Here is a 15,797-nt window from a genome sequence, read left to right on the forward strand (position 1 = left end):
ATCAATAATATCAGGTATCAACCCAAGCATAGAACACTGGGCAGAACAGTCCGAAGTCAACCCAGACAGGGAAATCACAAAAATAAATCAAGATTTAAAAAAAGCTCAAAATAGGGAAACAGCAATGTTATCATGTAAAAGAAGATCACATTAAAACAATAAAGGGGGAATAAGAAATGTAGTCATAGGTCTTCCATATGGAGAGGAAGACAAGGTGATACAAAGAAATAAAAGTTAGGTTTAAATTTAGAAAAATAGGGGTAAATAATAAGGTAACCCCAAAGGAGACAAACTATCCTACTCATCAAAATAAAATACAAGGCGGGGCCAAGATGGCAGACTAGGTGGACGCTAACACGGATCCCTCTTGCAACAAAGACTCGGAAAAACAAGTGAATCGATTACATACATAACAATCTACGAACTCTGAACAACAAACACAGATTTAGAGACGGAGAATGAACAAATACGGGGAGACAGCGATTGTTTTCAGAGCCAGGAGCCAGCGTACCAGGCAGGTGACCTTCGGAGCCTGATTGGGGGCAGAGCCCAGGGGGGCAGATGGCACAGACAAGGGGCCCAGCCCTAGCCCCCGAACTCATCCCGGGAGGGAGCCCAGCCGGTTGGCGCAGGCAGCGTGGCAGCGCAACCGGTGGGAGAAGTCCCCGGGAGGCAGTGACAGGTCTTGGAGCGGGGAGAGCAGCATCCCAGCCAGGGAGGCGTCCCGCCGGGATTTTGGCGGGGAGCGGGCGTGGCGCGAGTGCGGGGACCAGCTACATTCCCCTGAATTGACCCCGGGGGGGTGGCCCAGCCGCTCGTGTAGGCGGCGCCCACTCAGTTCGCGTGAGCGGCGCGCCGGAGGGAGAAGTCCCCGGGAGGCAGTGACTGGTCTTGGAGCGGGGAGAGCAGCGTGCCAGCTGGGGAGCCATCCCGCCGGGATTTTGGCGGGCGCGGGCGGGGCGTGAGCGCAGGGATCAGCTACATTCCCCTGAATTGACCCTGGGGCGGTCCCAACCGGTTCACGTGGGCCCAGCCGGTTCACGCGGGTGGCGTGGAAGAAGTCCCCGGGAGGCAGTGGCTGGTCTTGGAGCAGGGAGAGCGGCATCCCAGCCGGGACGTGCAGTCGCGACTCAGGCGCGGGGAGATGCTCCACTCTCCTGAGCTGACCCCGGAGGGGGGAGCCCACCCGGTTTGCGAAGCGGCTGGCGGGGCGGGGAGTCCACGGGAGACAGTGACTGATTTTGGAGTCGGGAGTGCACCGTCCCAGTAGGGGAGCCATAACCTTGGGGGTGGGGCTGACAGCGGAGGATCTGACTGTGACACCAGAGGGCCAGACACCCCGGGGGCAATCTCCACACAGCCAGTACATATAGGCGACACGCCCCGCGGAAATCTCAGATATAAGAGTCACTCCAAGTAAGACAAACAACTCTGGCTATATTCTGAGGTGCTACACTCCTAGCTCTCTGATCCCTCCCCCACCCTCCCCAGGTGGCTCCATTAACATCCGAATAACCTGAGCCAGATGGAGAACTCTGATAGGGATCTGACAGCATTTTTTTTTTAGAGCATTTTCTGGAAAAACTAGTTTCCCAGTGATGGCTCGGAGACAGCAGTCCATATCAAACCACATAAAGAAGCAGACCATGACAGCTTCTCCAACCCCCCAAACAAAAGAATCAAAATCTTTCCCAAATGAAGATACAATCCTGAAATTATCAGATACAGAATATAAAAAACTAATTTACAGAATGCTTAAAGATATCACAAATGAAATTAGGATAAATGCAGAAAAAGCCAAGGAACACACTGATAAAACTGTTGAAGAACTCAAAAAGATTATTCAAGAACATAGTGGAAAAATTAATAAGTTGCAAGAATCCATAGAGAGACAGCATTCAGAAATCCAAAAGATTAACAATAAAATTACAGAATTTGACAACGCAATAGGAAGTCAGAGGAGCAGACTCGAGCAATTAGAATGTAGACTGGGACATCTGAAGGACCAGGGAATCAACACCAACATAGCTGAAAAAAAGTCAGATAAAAGAATTAAAAAAAATGAAGAAACCCTAAGAATCATGTGGGACTCTATCAAGAAGGATAACTTGCGTGTGATTGGAGTCCCAGAACAGGAAGGGGGGACAGAAAACACAGAGAAAATAGTTGAAGAACTCCTGACACGAAACTTCCCTGACATCATGAAAGATGAAAGGATATCTATCCAAGATGCTCATCGAACCCCATTTAAGATTGATCCAAAAAGAAAAACACCAAGATATATTATCATCAAACTCACCAAAACCAAAGACAAACAGAAAATTTTAAAAGCAGCCAGGGAGAAAAGAAAGGTTTCCTTCAAGGGAGAATCAATAAGAATAAGTTCAGACTACTCAGCAGAAACCATGCAGGCAAGAAGGGAATGGGACGACGTATACAGAGCACTGAAGGAGAAAAACTGCCAACCAAGGATCATATATCCAGCAAAACTCTCTCTGAAATATGAAGGCGAAATTAAGATATTTACACATAAACACAAGTTTAGAGAATTTGCGAAAACCAAACCAAGGCTAAAAGAAATGCTAAAGGAGATTGGTCAGATGACAAATAATATCAGGTACCAGCACAATACAAGGTCACAAAACAGAACGTCCTGATATCAACTCAAATAGGGAAATCACAAAAACAAACAAATTAAGATTAATTCTAAAAAATAAATAAATAAATAAAATAATACACATAACAGGGAATCATGGAAATCAAACGGTAAAAGATCACAATAATCAAAAAGAGGGACTAAATATAGGAGGCATTGAACTGCCAGATGGAGAGTGATACAAGGCGATATAGAACGATACAAGTTAGGTTTTTACTTAGAAAAATAGGGGTAAATAATAAGGTAACCAGAAAAAGGAATATCAACTCCATAACGCAAGAAAAAAGCCCAGAAAAACGTAACGACTCAACTAACATAAAGTTAAACATTATGAAAATGAGCATCTCACAATCTACTAAGAAAAATGTCTCAGCACAAAAAAGCATGTGGAAAAATGCAATGGCCAACAACACACATGAAAAGGCATCAAAATGACAGCACTAAAAACTTATTTATCTATAATTACGCTGAATGTAAATGGACTAAAAGCACCAATAAAGAGACAGAGAGTCACGGACTGGATAAAGAAACACGATCCATCTATATGCTGCCTACAAGAGACACACCTTAGACTTAGAGACACAAACAAACTAAAACTCAAAGGATGGAAAAAAATGTATCAAGCAAACAATAAGCAAGAAAGGAGTAGCAATATTAATTTCTGACAAAATAGACTTTAGACTTAAATCCACCACACAGGATAAAGAAGGACACTATATAATGATAAAAGGGACAATTGATCAGGAAGACATAACCATATTAAATATTTATGCACCCAATGACAGGTCTGCAAGATATATAAATCAAATTTTAACAGAATTGAAAAGTGAGATAGACACCTCCACATTTATAGTAGGAGACTTCAACACACCACTTTCGGAGAAGGACAGGACATCCAGTAAGAAGCTCAATAGAGACACGGAAGACCTACTTACAAAAATCAACCAACTTGAGCTCATTGACTTATACAGAACTCTCCACCCAACTGCTGCAAAATATACTTTTTTTTCTAGTGCACATGGAACATTCTCCAGAATAGACCACATATTAGGTCATAAAACAAATCTTTGCAGAATCCAGAACCTCGAAACATTACAAAGCATCTTCTCAGACCACTAGGCCATAAAAGTGGAAATCAATAACAGAAAACCTAGGGAAAAGAAATCAAATACTTGGAAACTGAACAATACCCTCCTGAAAAAAGACTGGGTTATAGAAGACATCAAGGAGGGAATAAGAAAATTCATAGAATGCAAAGAAAATGAAAATACTTCCTATCAAAACCTCTGGGACACAGCAAAAGCAGTGCTCAGAGGCCAATTTATATCGATAAATGCACACATACAAAAAGAAGAAAGAGCCAAAATCAGAGAACTGTCCCGACAACTTGAACAAATAGAAAGTGAGCAACAAAAGAATCCATCAGGCACCAGAAGAAAACAAATAATAAAAATTAGAGCTGAACTAAATGAATTAGAGAACAGAAAAACAATTGAAAGAATTAACAAAGCCAAAAGCTGGTTCTTTGAAAAAATTAACAAAATTGATAAACCATTGGCTAGACTGACTAAAGAAATACAGGAAAGGAAACAAATCACCAGAATAAGAAACGAGAAGGACCACATCATAACAGAACCAAATGAAATTAAAAGAATCATTTCAGATAACTATGAAAAGTTGTACTCTAACGAATTTGAAAACCTAGAAGAAATGGATAATTTCTTGGAAAAACACTACCTACCTAAACTAACACATTCAGAAGTAGAAGAACTAAATAGACCCATAACAAAAAAAGAGATTGAAACGGTAATCAAAAAACTTCAAACAAAAAAAAGTCCTGGCCCGGACGGCTTCACTGCAGAGTTCTACCAAACCTTCAGAGAAGACTTAATACCACTACTACTGAAGGTATTTCAAAGCATAGAAAATGACGGAATACTACCCAACTCATTCTATGAAGCCACCATCTCCCTGATACTAAAACCAGGTAAAGACATTACAAAAAAAGAAAATTATAGACCTATATCCCTCATGAACATAGATGCAAAAATCCTCAACAAAATTCTAGCCAATAGAATCCAACAACACATCAAAAAAATAATTCACCCTGATCAAGTGGGATTTATACCAGGTATGCAAGGCTGGTTTAATATCAGAAAAACCATTAATGTAATCCATCACATAAATAAAACAAAAGACAAAAACCACACGATCTTATCAATTGATGCAGAAAAGGCATTTGACAAAGTCCAACACCCATTTATGATAAAAACTCTTACCAAAATAGGAATTGAAGGAAAATTGCTCAACATAATAAAGGGCATCTATGCAAAGCCAACAGCCAATATCACTCTAAATGGAGAGAACCTGAAAGCATTTCCCTTGAGAACGGGAACCAGACAAGGATGCCCTTTATAACCGCTCTTATTCAACATTGTACTTGAAGTCCTAGCCAGGGCAATTAGGCTAGACAAAGAAATAAAGGGTATCCGGATTGGCAAGGAGGAAGTAAAGCTATCACTATTTGCACATGACATGATCGTATACATAGAAAACCCTAAGGAATCCTCCAGAAAACTGCTGAAACTAATAGAAGAGTTTGGAAGAGTCTCAGGTTATAAAATAAACATACAAAAATCACTTGGATTCCTCTACATCAACAAAAAGAACACCGAAGAGGAAATAACCAAATCAATACCATTCACAGTAGCCCCCAAGAAGATAAGATACTTAGGAATAAATCTTACCAAGGATTTAAAAGACCTACACAAAGAAAACTACAAAGCTTTACTACAAGAAATTCAAAAGGACATACTTAAGTGGAAAAACATACCCTGCTCACGGATAGGAAGACTTAACATAGTAAAAATGTCTATTCTACCAAAAGCCATCTATACATATAACGCACTTCCGATCCAAATTCCAATGTCATATTTTAAGGGGATAGAGAAACAAATCACCAATTTCATATGGAAGGGAAAGAACCCCCGGATAAGCAAAGCATTACTGAAAAAGAAGAAGAAAGTGGGAGGCCTCACTCTACCTGATTTCAGAATCTATTATACAGCTACAGTAGTCAAAACAGCCTGGTACTGGTACAACAACAGGCACATAGACCAATGGAACAGAATTGAGAACCCAGATATAAATCCATCCACGTATGAGCAGCTCATATTTGACAAAGGACCAGTGCCAGTTAATTGGGGAAAAGAAAGTCTTTTTAACAAATGGTGCTGGCATAACTGGATATCCATTTGCAAAAAAATGAAACAGGACCCATACCTCACACCATGCACAAAAACTAACTCCAAGTGGATCAAAGACCTAAACATAAAGACTAAAACGATAAAGATCATGGAAGAAAAAATTGGGACAACCCTAGGAGCCCTAATACAGGGCATAAACAGAATACAAAACATTACCAAAAATGATGAAGAGAAACCAGATAACTGGGAGCTCCTAAAAATCAAACACCTATGCTCATCTAAAGACTTCACCAAAAGAGTAAAAAGACCACCTACAGAGTGGGAAAGAATTTTCAGCTATGACATCTCACACCAGTGCCTGATCTCTAAAATCTACATGATTCTGTCAAAACTCAACCACAAAAAGACAAACAACCCAATCAAGAAGTGGGCAAAGGATATGAACACACATTTCACTAAAGAAGATATTCAGGCAGCCAACAGATACATGAGAAAATGCTCTCGATCATTAGCCATTAGAGAAATGCAAATTAAAACTAAAATGAGATTCCATCTCACACCAACTAGACTGGCATTAATCCAAAAAACACAAAATAATAAATGTTGGAGAGGCAGTGGAGAGATTGGAACTCTCATACACTGCTGGTGGGATTTTAAAATGGTACAACCACTTTGGAAATCCATCTGGCGTTATCTTAAACAGTTAGAAATAGAACTACCATACAACCCAGAAATCCCACTCCTAGGAATATACCCTAGAGATACAAGAGCCTTCACACAAACAGATATATGCACACCCATGTTTATTGCAGCTCTGTTTACAATAGCAAAAAGCTGGAAGCAACCAAGGTGTCCGTCAACGGATGAATGGGTAAATAAATTGTGGTATATTCACACAATGGAATACTACGCATCGATAAAGAACAGTGACGAATCTCTGAAACATTTCATAACATGGAGGAATCTGGAAGGCATTATGCTGAGCGAAATGAGTCAGAGGCAAAAGGACAAATATTGTATAAGACCACTATTATAAGATCTTGAGAAATAGAAAAAACTGAGAACACATACTTTTGTGGTTACAAAGAGGGGAGGGAGGGAGGGAGGGAGAGCGTTTTTTATTGATCAATCAGTAGATAAGAACTGCTTTGGTTGAAGAGAAAGACCACGCTCAATACAAGGAAGGTCAGCCCAATTGGACCGGACTAAAAACAAAGAGGTTTCCGGGATAAAATGAATGCTTCAAAGGTCAGAGGAGCAGGGGTGGGGGTCTGGGGAACATGGTTTGAGGGGACTTCTAAGTCAATTGGCAAAATAATTCTATTATGAAAACATTCTGCATCCCACTTTGAAAAGTGGCGTCTGGGGTCCTAAATGCTAACAAGTGGCCATCTAAGATGCATCAATTGGTCTCAACCCACCTGGAGCTAAGGAAAAAGAAGAACACCAAGGTCACACGACAACTAAGAACCCAAGAGACAGAAAGGGCCACATGAACCAGAGACCTACATCATCCTGAGACCAGAAGAACTAGTTGGTGCCCGTCCATAATAGATGACTGCCCTGTCAGGGAGCACAACTGAGAACTCCTGAGGGAGCAGGAGATCAGTGGGATGCAGACCCCAAATTCTCATAAAAAGACCATACTTAGTGGTCTGACTGCGACTAGAGGAATCCCGGCGGCAATGCTCCCCAGACCTTCTGTTGGCACAGGACAGGAACCATCCCCGAAGACAACTCATCAGACATGAAAGGGACTGGTCAGCGGGGGGGAGAGAGATGCTGATGAAGTTGAGCTAATTAAATCAGGTGGACACTGGAGAGTGTGTTGGCAACTCTTGACTGGAGGGGGGATGGGAAGATAGAGAGAGAGGGAAGATGGCAAAATTGGCACGAAAGGAGAGACTGAAAGGGCTGACTCAATAGGGGGAGAGCAAGTGGGAGAAGGGAGTAAGATGTATGTAAACTTACATGTGACAGACTGATTGGATTTGTAAATGTTCACTTCAAGCTTAATAAAAGTTAACTAAAAAAAATACAAGAAAAAATAGAGACTCAGCAGAAACAAAATCAACAATGGATATGAGGAAAGGACAATATATAATCTACTCAGCACATAAAATTAAGTGGGAAAAAGAAACTGTCGACAGCACACACAAAAAAAGACATCAAAATGATAGCACTAAATTCATACCTATCCATAACTACACTGAATATAAGTGGACTAAATGCACCAATAAAGAGACAGAGAGTGGCAGAATGTATTAAAAAACATGATCTGTCTATATGCTGCCTACCAGGGATACACCTTAGATTTAGAGACACAAATGAACTAAAACTCAAAGAATGGAAAAAAAACATACCAGGTAAACAACAATCAAGAAAGAGGAGGAGTGGCAATATTATTTTCTGACAAAACAGACTTTAAAGTAAAATCCACCTTAAAGGGTAATGAAGGACACTACATAACCATCAAAGGGACAATATACCAAGAAGATATAACCATATTAAATATTTATGCACCCAATGACAGGGCTACAAGATACATGAAACAAACTCTATCAGCATTGAAAAGTGATATAGACAGCCACACAACAATAGTAGGAGACTTCAACACAACACTTTCAGTGGAGGACAGGACATACAGAAAGAAGCTGAATAAAGACACAGAAGATCTAAATGCCACAATCAACCATCTTGACCTCATAGACATATACAGAACACTCCACCCAACAGCAACCAAGTGTACTTTCTTTTCTAATGCACATAGAACATTCTCTAGAATAGACCACATATTAGGTCATAAAGCAAGCCTTAGCAGAATCCAAAACACTGGAATTTTATAGAGCATCTTCTCTGACCCTAAGGCCATAAAAATAGAAATCAATAACAGGAAAGGCAGGGAAAAGAAATCAAACACTTGCAAACTGAACAATACTCTGCTCAAAAAAGACTGGATTATAAAAGACATTAAGAATGGAATAAAGAAATTCATAGAATCCAATAAGAAGGAAAACACTTCCTATCAAAACCTTTGGGACACAGTGAAAGCAGTGCTCAGAGGTCAATTTATATCAAATAAAGCACACATACAAAAGAATAAAGTGCTAAAATCAAAGAATTATCCCTACAACTTGAAGAAGCAGAAAGAGAGCAACAAAAGAAACCCTCAGGCACCAGAAGAAAACAAATAATAAAAATTAGAGCAAAACTAAATGAAATAGAAAACAGAAGAACAATTGAAAGAATTAACAAGACCAAAAGCTGTTTTTTTGAAAAAATCAACAAAATTGATAAGCCATTGGCCAAACTGACAAAAGAAAAACAGGAGATGAAGCAAATAACCTGAATAAGAAATGAGATGGGTGGTATTACAACAGACCCAACTGAAATTAAAACAACCATATCAAATTGCTATGAGCAATTGTAACAAATTTGAAAACCTAGAAGAAAGGGATGAATTCCTAGAAACACACTACCTACCTAAACCAACACAAACAGAGGTAGAACAACTGAATAGGCCCATAACAAAAGAAGAGATTGAAAAGATAATCAAAAAACTCCCAGCAAAAAAAAAAACCCTGGCTCTCACATCTTCAGTGCACAGTTCTACCAATCTTTCAGAGAAGAGGTAACAGCACTACTACTAAAGGTATTTCAGATCATAGAAAAGGATGTAATACTACCAAATTCATTCTATGAAGCCACCATAACCCTGATACCAAAACCAGGTAAAGACACCACGAAAAAAGAAAATTGCAGACCTATATCCCTCATGAACTTAGATACAAAAATCCTCAACAAAATTCTAGTCAATAGAATTCAACAACACATCAAAAAAATAATTCACCATAACCAAGTGGGATTCATACCAGGTATGCAGTGATGGTTCAACATTAGAAAAACAATATAATCCATCATATAAATAAAACAAAAGACAAGAATCACATGATTTTATCAATTGATGCAGAAAAAGCACTCATGATAAAAACTCTTAGCAAAATAGGAATAGAAGGAAAAGTCCTCAACATAAAAAAGTGCATTTATACAAAGCCAATACTCGACATCATCCTAAATGGAGAGAGCCTGAAACCATTCCCCCTGAGATGGGGAACCAGACAAGGGATGCCCTTTATCACTGCTCTTATTCAATATTGTGCAGGAGTTCCTGGCCAGAGTAATTAGGCTAGATAAAGAAATAAAGTGCATTCAGATTGGTGATGAAGAAGTAAAAATATCTATATTTGCAGAAGACGTGATCTTATACTCAGAAAAACCTAAGGAATCTTCAAGAAAACTACTGACTAATAGAGGAGTTCAGCAAAGTGTCATGATACAAAATAAACACACAAAAATCAGTTGGATTCCTCCACACCAACAAAAAGAACATTGGAGAGGGAGCCACCAAATCAATACCATTTACAGTAGCCCTCAAGAAGATAAAATATTTAGGAATAAATCTTACCAGAAATGTAAAAGACTTATACAAAGAAAACTACAAAACCATTCTGCAAAAACCCAAAAGAGATCTACATAAGTGGAAAAACATACCTTGCTCGTGGATAGGAAAACTTAACATTATTAAAATGTCTATTCTACCAAAAGCCATCTATAGATTTAAGGCAATTCCAATCTAAATTCCAATGACATTTTTTAATGAGATGGAGAAACAAATCACTAACTTCATATGGAAGGGAAGAGGGCCCGGAGAAGTAAAGCATTACTGAAAAAGAAGAACAAAATGTGAGGCCTTACTCTACCTGATTTTGGAACCTATTATACTGACACAGTAGTCAAAACAGCCTGGTACTGGTACAACAACAGATACATAGACCAATGGAACAGAATTGACAATCCAGATATAAATCCATCCACATATGAGCAGCTGATATTAGGTAAAGCCCCCAAGGCAGTTAAATGGGGAAGAGACAGCCTTTTTAACAAACGGTGCTGGCATAACTGGATATCCATCTGCAAAAAAAGAAACAAGACCCATACCTCACACCATGCACAAAAACGAGCTCAAAATGGATCAAAGATGTAAGTACGAAATCTAAAAAAGATAAAGATCTTTGAAGAAAAAACAGGGACAACGTTAGGAGTCCTAATACATGGGATAAACAGTATACAAAACCTTACTAACAATCCAGAAGAAAAAGCAGATAACAGGGAGCTCCTAAAAATCAAACACTTATGCTCATCCAAAGACTTCCCCAAAAGAGTAAAAAAACTACCTAAAGACTGGGAAAAAGTTTTTAGCTATGACATTTCTGAGCAGCGCCTGATCTTTAAAATCTACATGATACTGCAAAAACTCAACTGCAAAAAGACAAATAAGCCAATTAAAAAATGGGCAAAGGATATGAACAGACACTTCACTAAAGAAGACACTCTGGTAGCAAACAGATAAATGAGGAAATGCTCACAATCATTAGCCATTAGAGAAATGCAAATCAAAACTACGATGAGATTCCATTTCACTCCAGCAAGGCTGGCATTTATCCAAAAAACACAAAATAATAAATATTGGAGAGGCTGTGGAGAGATTGGAACACTTATACACTGCTGGTGGGAATTAGTGAATTGATTTGGTGCTTCCTTAAAAAGCCAGAAATAGAACTACCAGATGATCCAGCAATCCCACTCCTCAGAATATATCCGAGAGAAATAAGAGCCTTTACAGAAACAGATATATGCACACCCGTGTTTTTGCAGCACTGTTTACAATAGCAAAAAGATGGAAGCAGCCAAGGTGCCCAACAAAGGATGAATGGATAAATAAATTGTGGTGTTTTCACACATAACATGGAGGAATCTGGAAGGCATTATACTGAGTGAAATTTGTCAGTTGCAAAAGGACAAACATTGTATAAGACCACTGTTATAAGGACTCAAGAAATAGTTTAAAAAGAGAAGAAAATATTTTTTGATGGTTGCAAGAGAGGGGAGAGAGGGTGTTTGAGGGTTATTTACCAATTAGATAGTAGATAAAAAAAAAAAAAATTTTTTTTTTTTTAAGAACTACTTTAGGTGATGGGAAAGATTACACAGAATACAGGCAAGGTCAGCACAACTGGACTAAACCAAAAGCAAAGAAGTTCCCTGAACAAACTGAATGCTTTGAAGGCCAGAGTAGCAGGGCAGGGGTTTGGGGACCATAGTTTCAGGGGACATCTAGGTCAATTGTAATAATAAAATCTATTATGAAAACATTCTGCATCTCACTTCGAAGAGTGGTGTCTGGGGTCTTAAATGTTAGCAAGTGGCCATCTAAGATGCATCAATTGGTCTCAACCCAACTGGACCAAAGAAGAATGAAGAACACCAAGGACAAAAGGTAATTATGAGGCCAAGAGACAGAAAGGACCACATAAAACAAAGGCTACATTAGCCTCAGACCAGGAGAACTAGATGTTGCGCAGCTACAACTGATGACTGCCCTGACAGGGAACACAACAGAGAACCTCTGAGGGAGCAGGAGAGCAGTGGGATGCAGACCCCAAATTCTTATAAGACTGGACTTGATGGTCTGACTGAGACTGCAAGGACCCCAGTGGTCATGGCCCCCAGAACTTCTGTTGGCCCAGGGCAGGTACCATTCCCAAAGCCAACTCTTCAGACAGGGTTTGTACTGGACAATGGGATGGAGATGGATGCTGAAGAGGAGTGAGCTTCTTGGGTCAGGTGGACGCTTGAGAGTATGTTGACATCTCCCGCCTGGAGGGGAGACAAGAAGGTAGACGGGGTTAGAAGCTGGCAAATTGGACACGAAATGAGAGTGTGGAGGGAGGGAGAGGGCTGTCTTATTACAGGGGGAGCAATTGGGAGTATGTAGCAATGTGTATATAAGTTTTTGTGTGAGAGATTGAATTGATTAGTAAACTTTCACTTAAAGCACAATAATAATAAAAAAAAAGAATATTGAGAAAAATCACTTGCCTGTTGGTAGGGCAAGTTTTTTCATATCTTTCCCCTTGTGAGCTCTGATCATTTTCAGATCTTCAGCAAATGCTCAGGAGGTGCAAAATACCCACAGCAAAATAACCTTTGAAGGAAAAGTCTAAAAAGATGAGTAGTTGTCACCTTGGCTGAACATTAAAAGCAAGCACCTGTGATGCTTTAAAAATTTCATGCTTGAGACACATACTGATCCAATTAAATCAGAATCCGTACTGGTGGGTCCAAGGCATCGATACTTTTTAAGCTTCCCAGATTATTGCAATATGAAGTCAAGGTTTGCAACCAGTTACATGCATTCTCACACATAACCTGCATATACTGTTCTGTTAGGTACAAAAGTAGTCTGGGTAATAGATAGGAATTATGGTAAAAGATGATGATAATAAGTACATAAAAATAGATGTGTGCATTTTACCAGAAAGCCTGGGTCATAGATGAGAAGCTACAGAAGGCTTCATAGCTATAATGGGATTTGATCATGAAGACTGACTTATTGCAGAACACTCCCACTATCCCATTAAAAATGTGACAAAGGAATCTTCAGGTATGAAATCTTGAGACTAAAACCTATGAGAGCTACCAAGCACTGATCCCTTGGTGCTGGGCCTTGGAGACAGTGCCTCAGGGCTGATGGTGGATTCCTGAGAAAAGGCAAGCACCGGACGCAGCCCTAACCCTCTGGGGCAATCTCGGCGGGGACCCAGCCAGAACACACAGCCTGCACACCCCTCTGGAATCTCAGATAAAACAGTCCTCATCAAACAATGTAAGTATCTCTGTCTATTTTGCCATGCTACTCTCTCCTATCTATCTGATCCCACCCCTCCCTGCCCCAGTTGGCTTCATTAACATTGGAATTCCCTGGGCCAGAGAGTGAAGTGCTCGGCTGTTTTTTTTTTTGTTCTAACCAATTCTCCTGGCCTAAGAAAAACACCAATTAACAATCAGGGAAAAAAAAAATCCTTTCCTGACTTCCCTAAACTGGAATAACAATACAGAACCAATTCCATCCAGGCATAAGAGATCTACAGTCTTTGGCTTTCACCTCTACAGGGAACCAGGTGGCTATTATGATGCAAAGGCAATTCTGATAGAGATCTTACTGTAATTGTTTTAGCTGAGCAGTGAAAATGAAAGTTTTGGAGGTCTGATACCTCTATACCTATTAAACAGAGCCCTCACTGATTCACAGAAGGGAACTGAGGGCTGACGCTCCACCCACACCACCTAGCCACCCGTTAAAGGAGTCTGAGGATAGCGATGCCTACCAATAAGTAGAGGTGCAAGCATTGGGTGCCTGAGATACAGCTGCAGAGCACATCCACCAGAGCACTCTAGAGAATAGAGACACTCCTACCTCACTGGCACTTGGGGAAAGGCTGTCAGCATTCTACCCTGCTTGGAGTGTGACACCCTGCTGCTACTAGAAACGGGAGCATACAACCATTGCTACTACTCCTCTAAGATAATATATGAGAACCTACACCACACACTAATTGACCCACTATCTGGACGCCTGAGCTGATTCTATTCAAGAATAGTGAATGGACTCAGAGGCTCATATACCCAGTAACAGCTCAGACCAGCTGGTAACAGCACATAAGTGATTCAAAGGTTACAACAACAAAGTTAGCACACTCTACTAGCCCATCTGGGTGTATTGAAACAAAACAAAACAAGAAGATAAGACTTAGAGAGCAAATATAAAATAAATCATTACAATATCTTATAGATGGCTCAGAGACAGCAGTCGATATCAAATCACATAAAGAAGCAGACCATGATTGCTTCTACAACCCCCAAATCAGAGAATCAAAATCTTTCCCAGATGAAGATACATTCGTAGAATTGCCAGATGTAGAATATAAGAAATACAGAATGCTTGAACACATCAGGGATGACCTCAGAAATAAAATAAGGCAATCTACAGAAAAAGCCAAGGGACACACAAATAAAGCAGTTGAAGAAATCAAAAAGATTATTCAAGAACATAGTGAAAAATTTAATAAGCTGCATGAATACATACAGAGACAGCATTCAGAAATTCAAAACATTAACTACAAAATTACAGAATTAGACAACTCAATAGGAAGTCAGAGGAGCAGAATCGAGGAATTGGAATGTAGAGTTTTCACCTTGAGGACTAAGGTGAGCCTGACCAAAGCCATGGTGTTTTCAATCACCTCATATGCATGTGAAAGCTGGACAATGAATAAGGAAGACCAAAGAAGAATTGACACCTTTGAATTGTGGTGTAAGCAAAGAATATCAAATATACCGTGGACTGCCAAAAGAATGAACAAATCTGTCTTGGAAGAAGTGTGGCCAGAATCCTACTTAGAGGCACCGATGGTGAGACTGCGTCTTACATACTTTGGACATGTTGTCAGGAGGGATCAGTCCCCGGCGAAGGACATCATGCTTGGCAGAGTACCGGGTCAGCGGAAAAGAGGAAGACACTCAAGGAGGTGGATTGACACAGTGGCTGCAACAATGAGCACAAGCACAGCAATGATTATAAGGATGGCTCAGAACCGGGCAGTGTTTCGTTCTGTTGTGCATGGGGTCGCTATGAGTTGGAGCCGACTTGATGGCACCTAACAACAACAACAACAACATATTCACACAACGGAATACTATGCATCGATAAAGAACAGTGATGAATCTGTGAAACATTTCATAACATGGAGGAACCTGGAAGGCTTTATGCTGAGCAAAATTAGTCAGTTGCAAAAGGACAAATATTGTATAAGACCACTATTACAAGAACTTGAGAAAGAGTTTAAACTGAGAAGAACACATTCTTTTGTTGTTACGAGATGGGGGACAGAGACAGGGTGGAGAGGTGTATTTGCTAATTAGATAGTAGATAAGAACTACTTTAGGTGAAGGGAAAGACAACACTCAATACAGGGGAGGTCAGCACAACTGGACTAAACCAAAAGTAAAGTAGTTTCCTGAATAAACCAAATGCT

The sequence above is a fragment of the Elephas maximus genome, chromosome 3, assembly GCF_024166365.1.
Source record: "Elephas maximus indicus isolate mEleMax1 chromosome 3, mEleMax1 primary haplotype, whole genome shotgun sequence".
Classification (NCBI taxonomy): Eukaryota; Metazoa; Chordata; class Mammalia; order Proboscidea; family Elephantidae; genus Elephas; species Elephas maximus.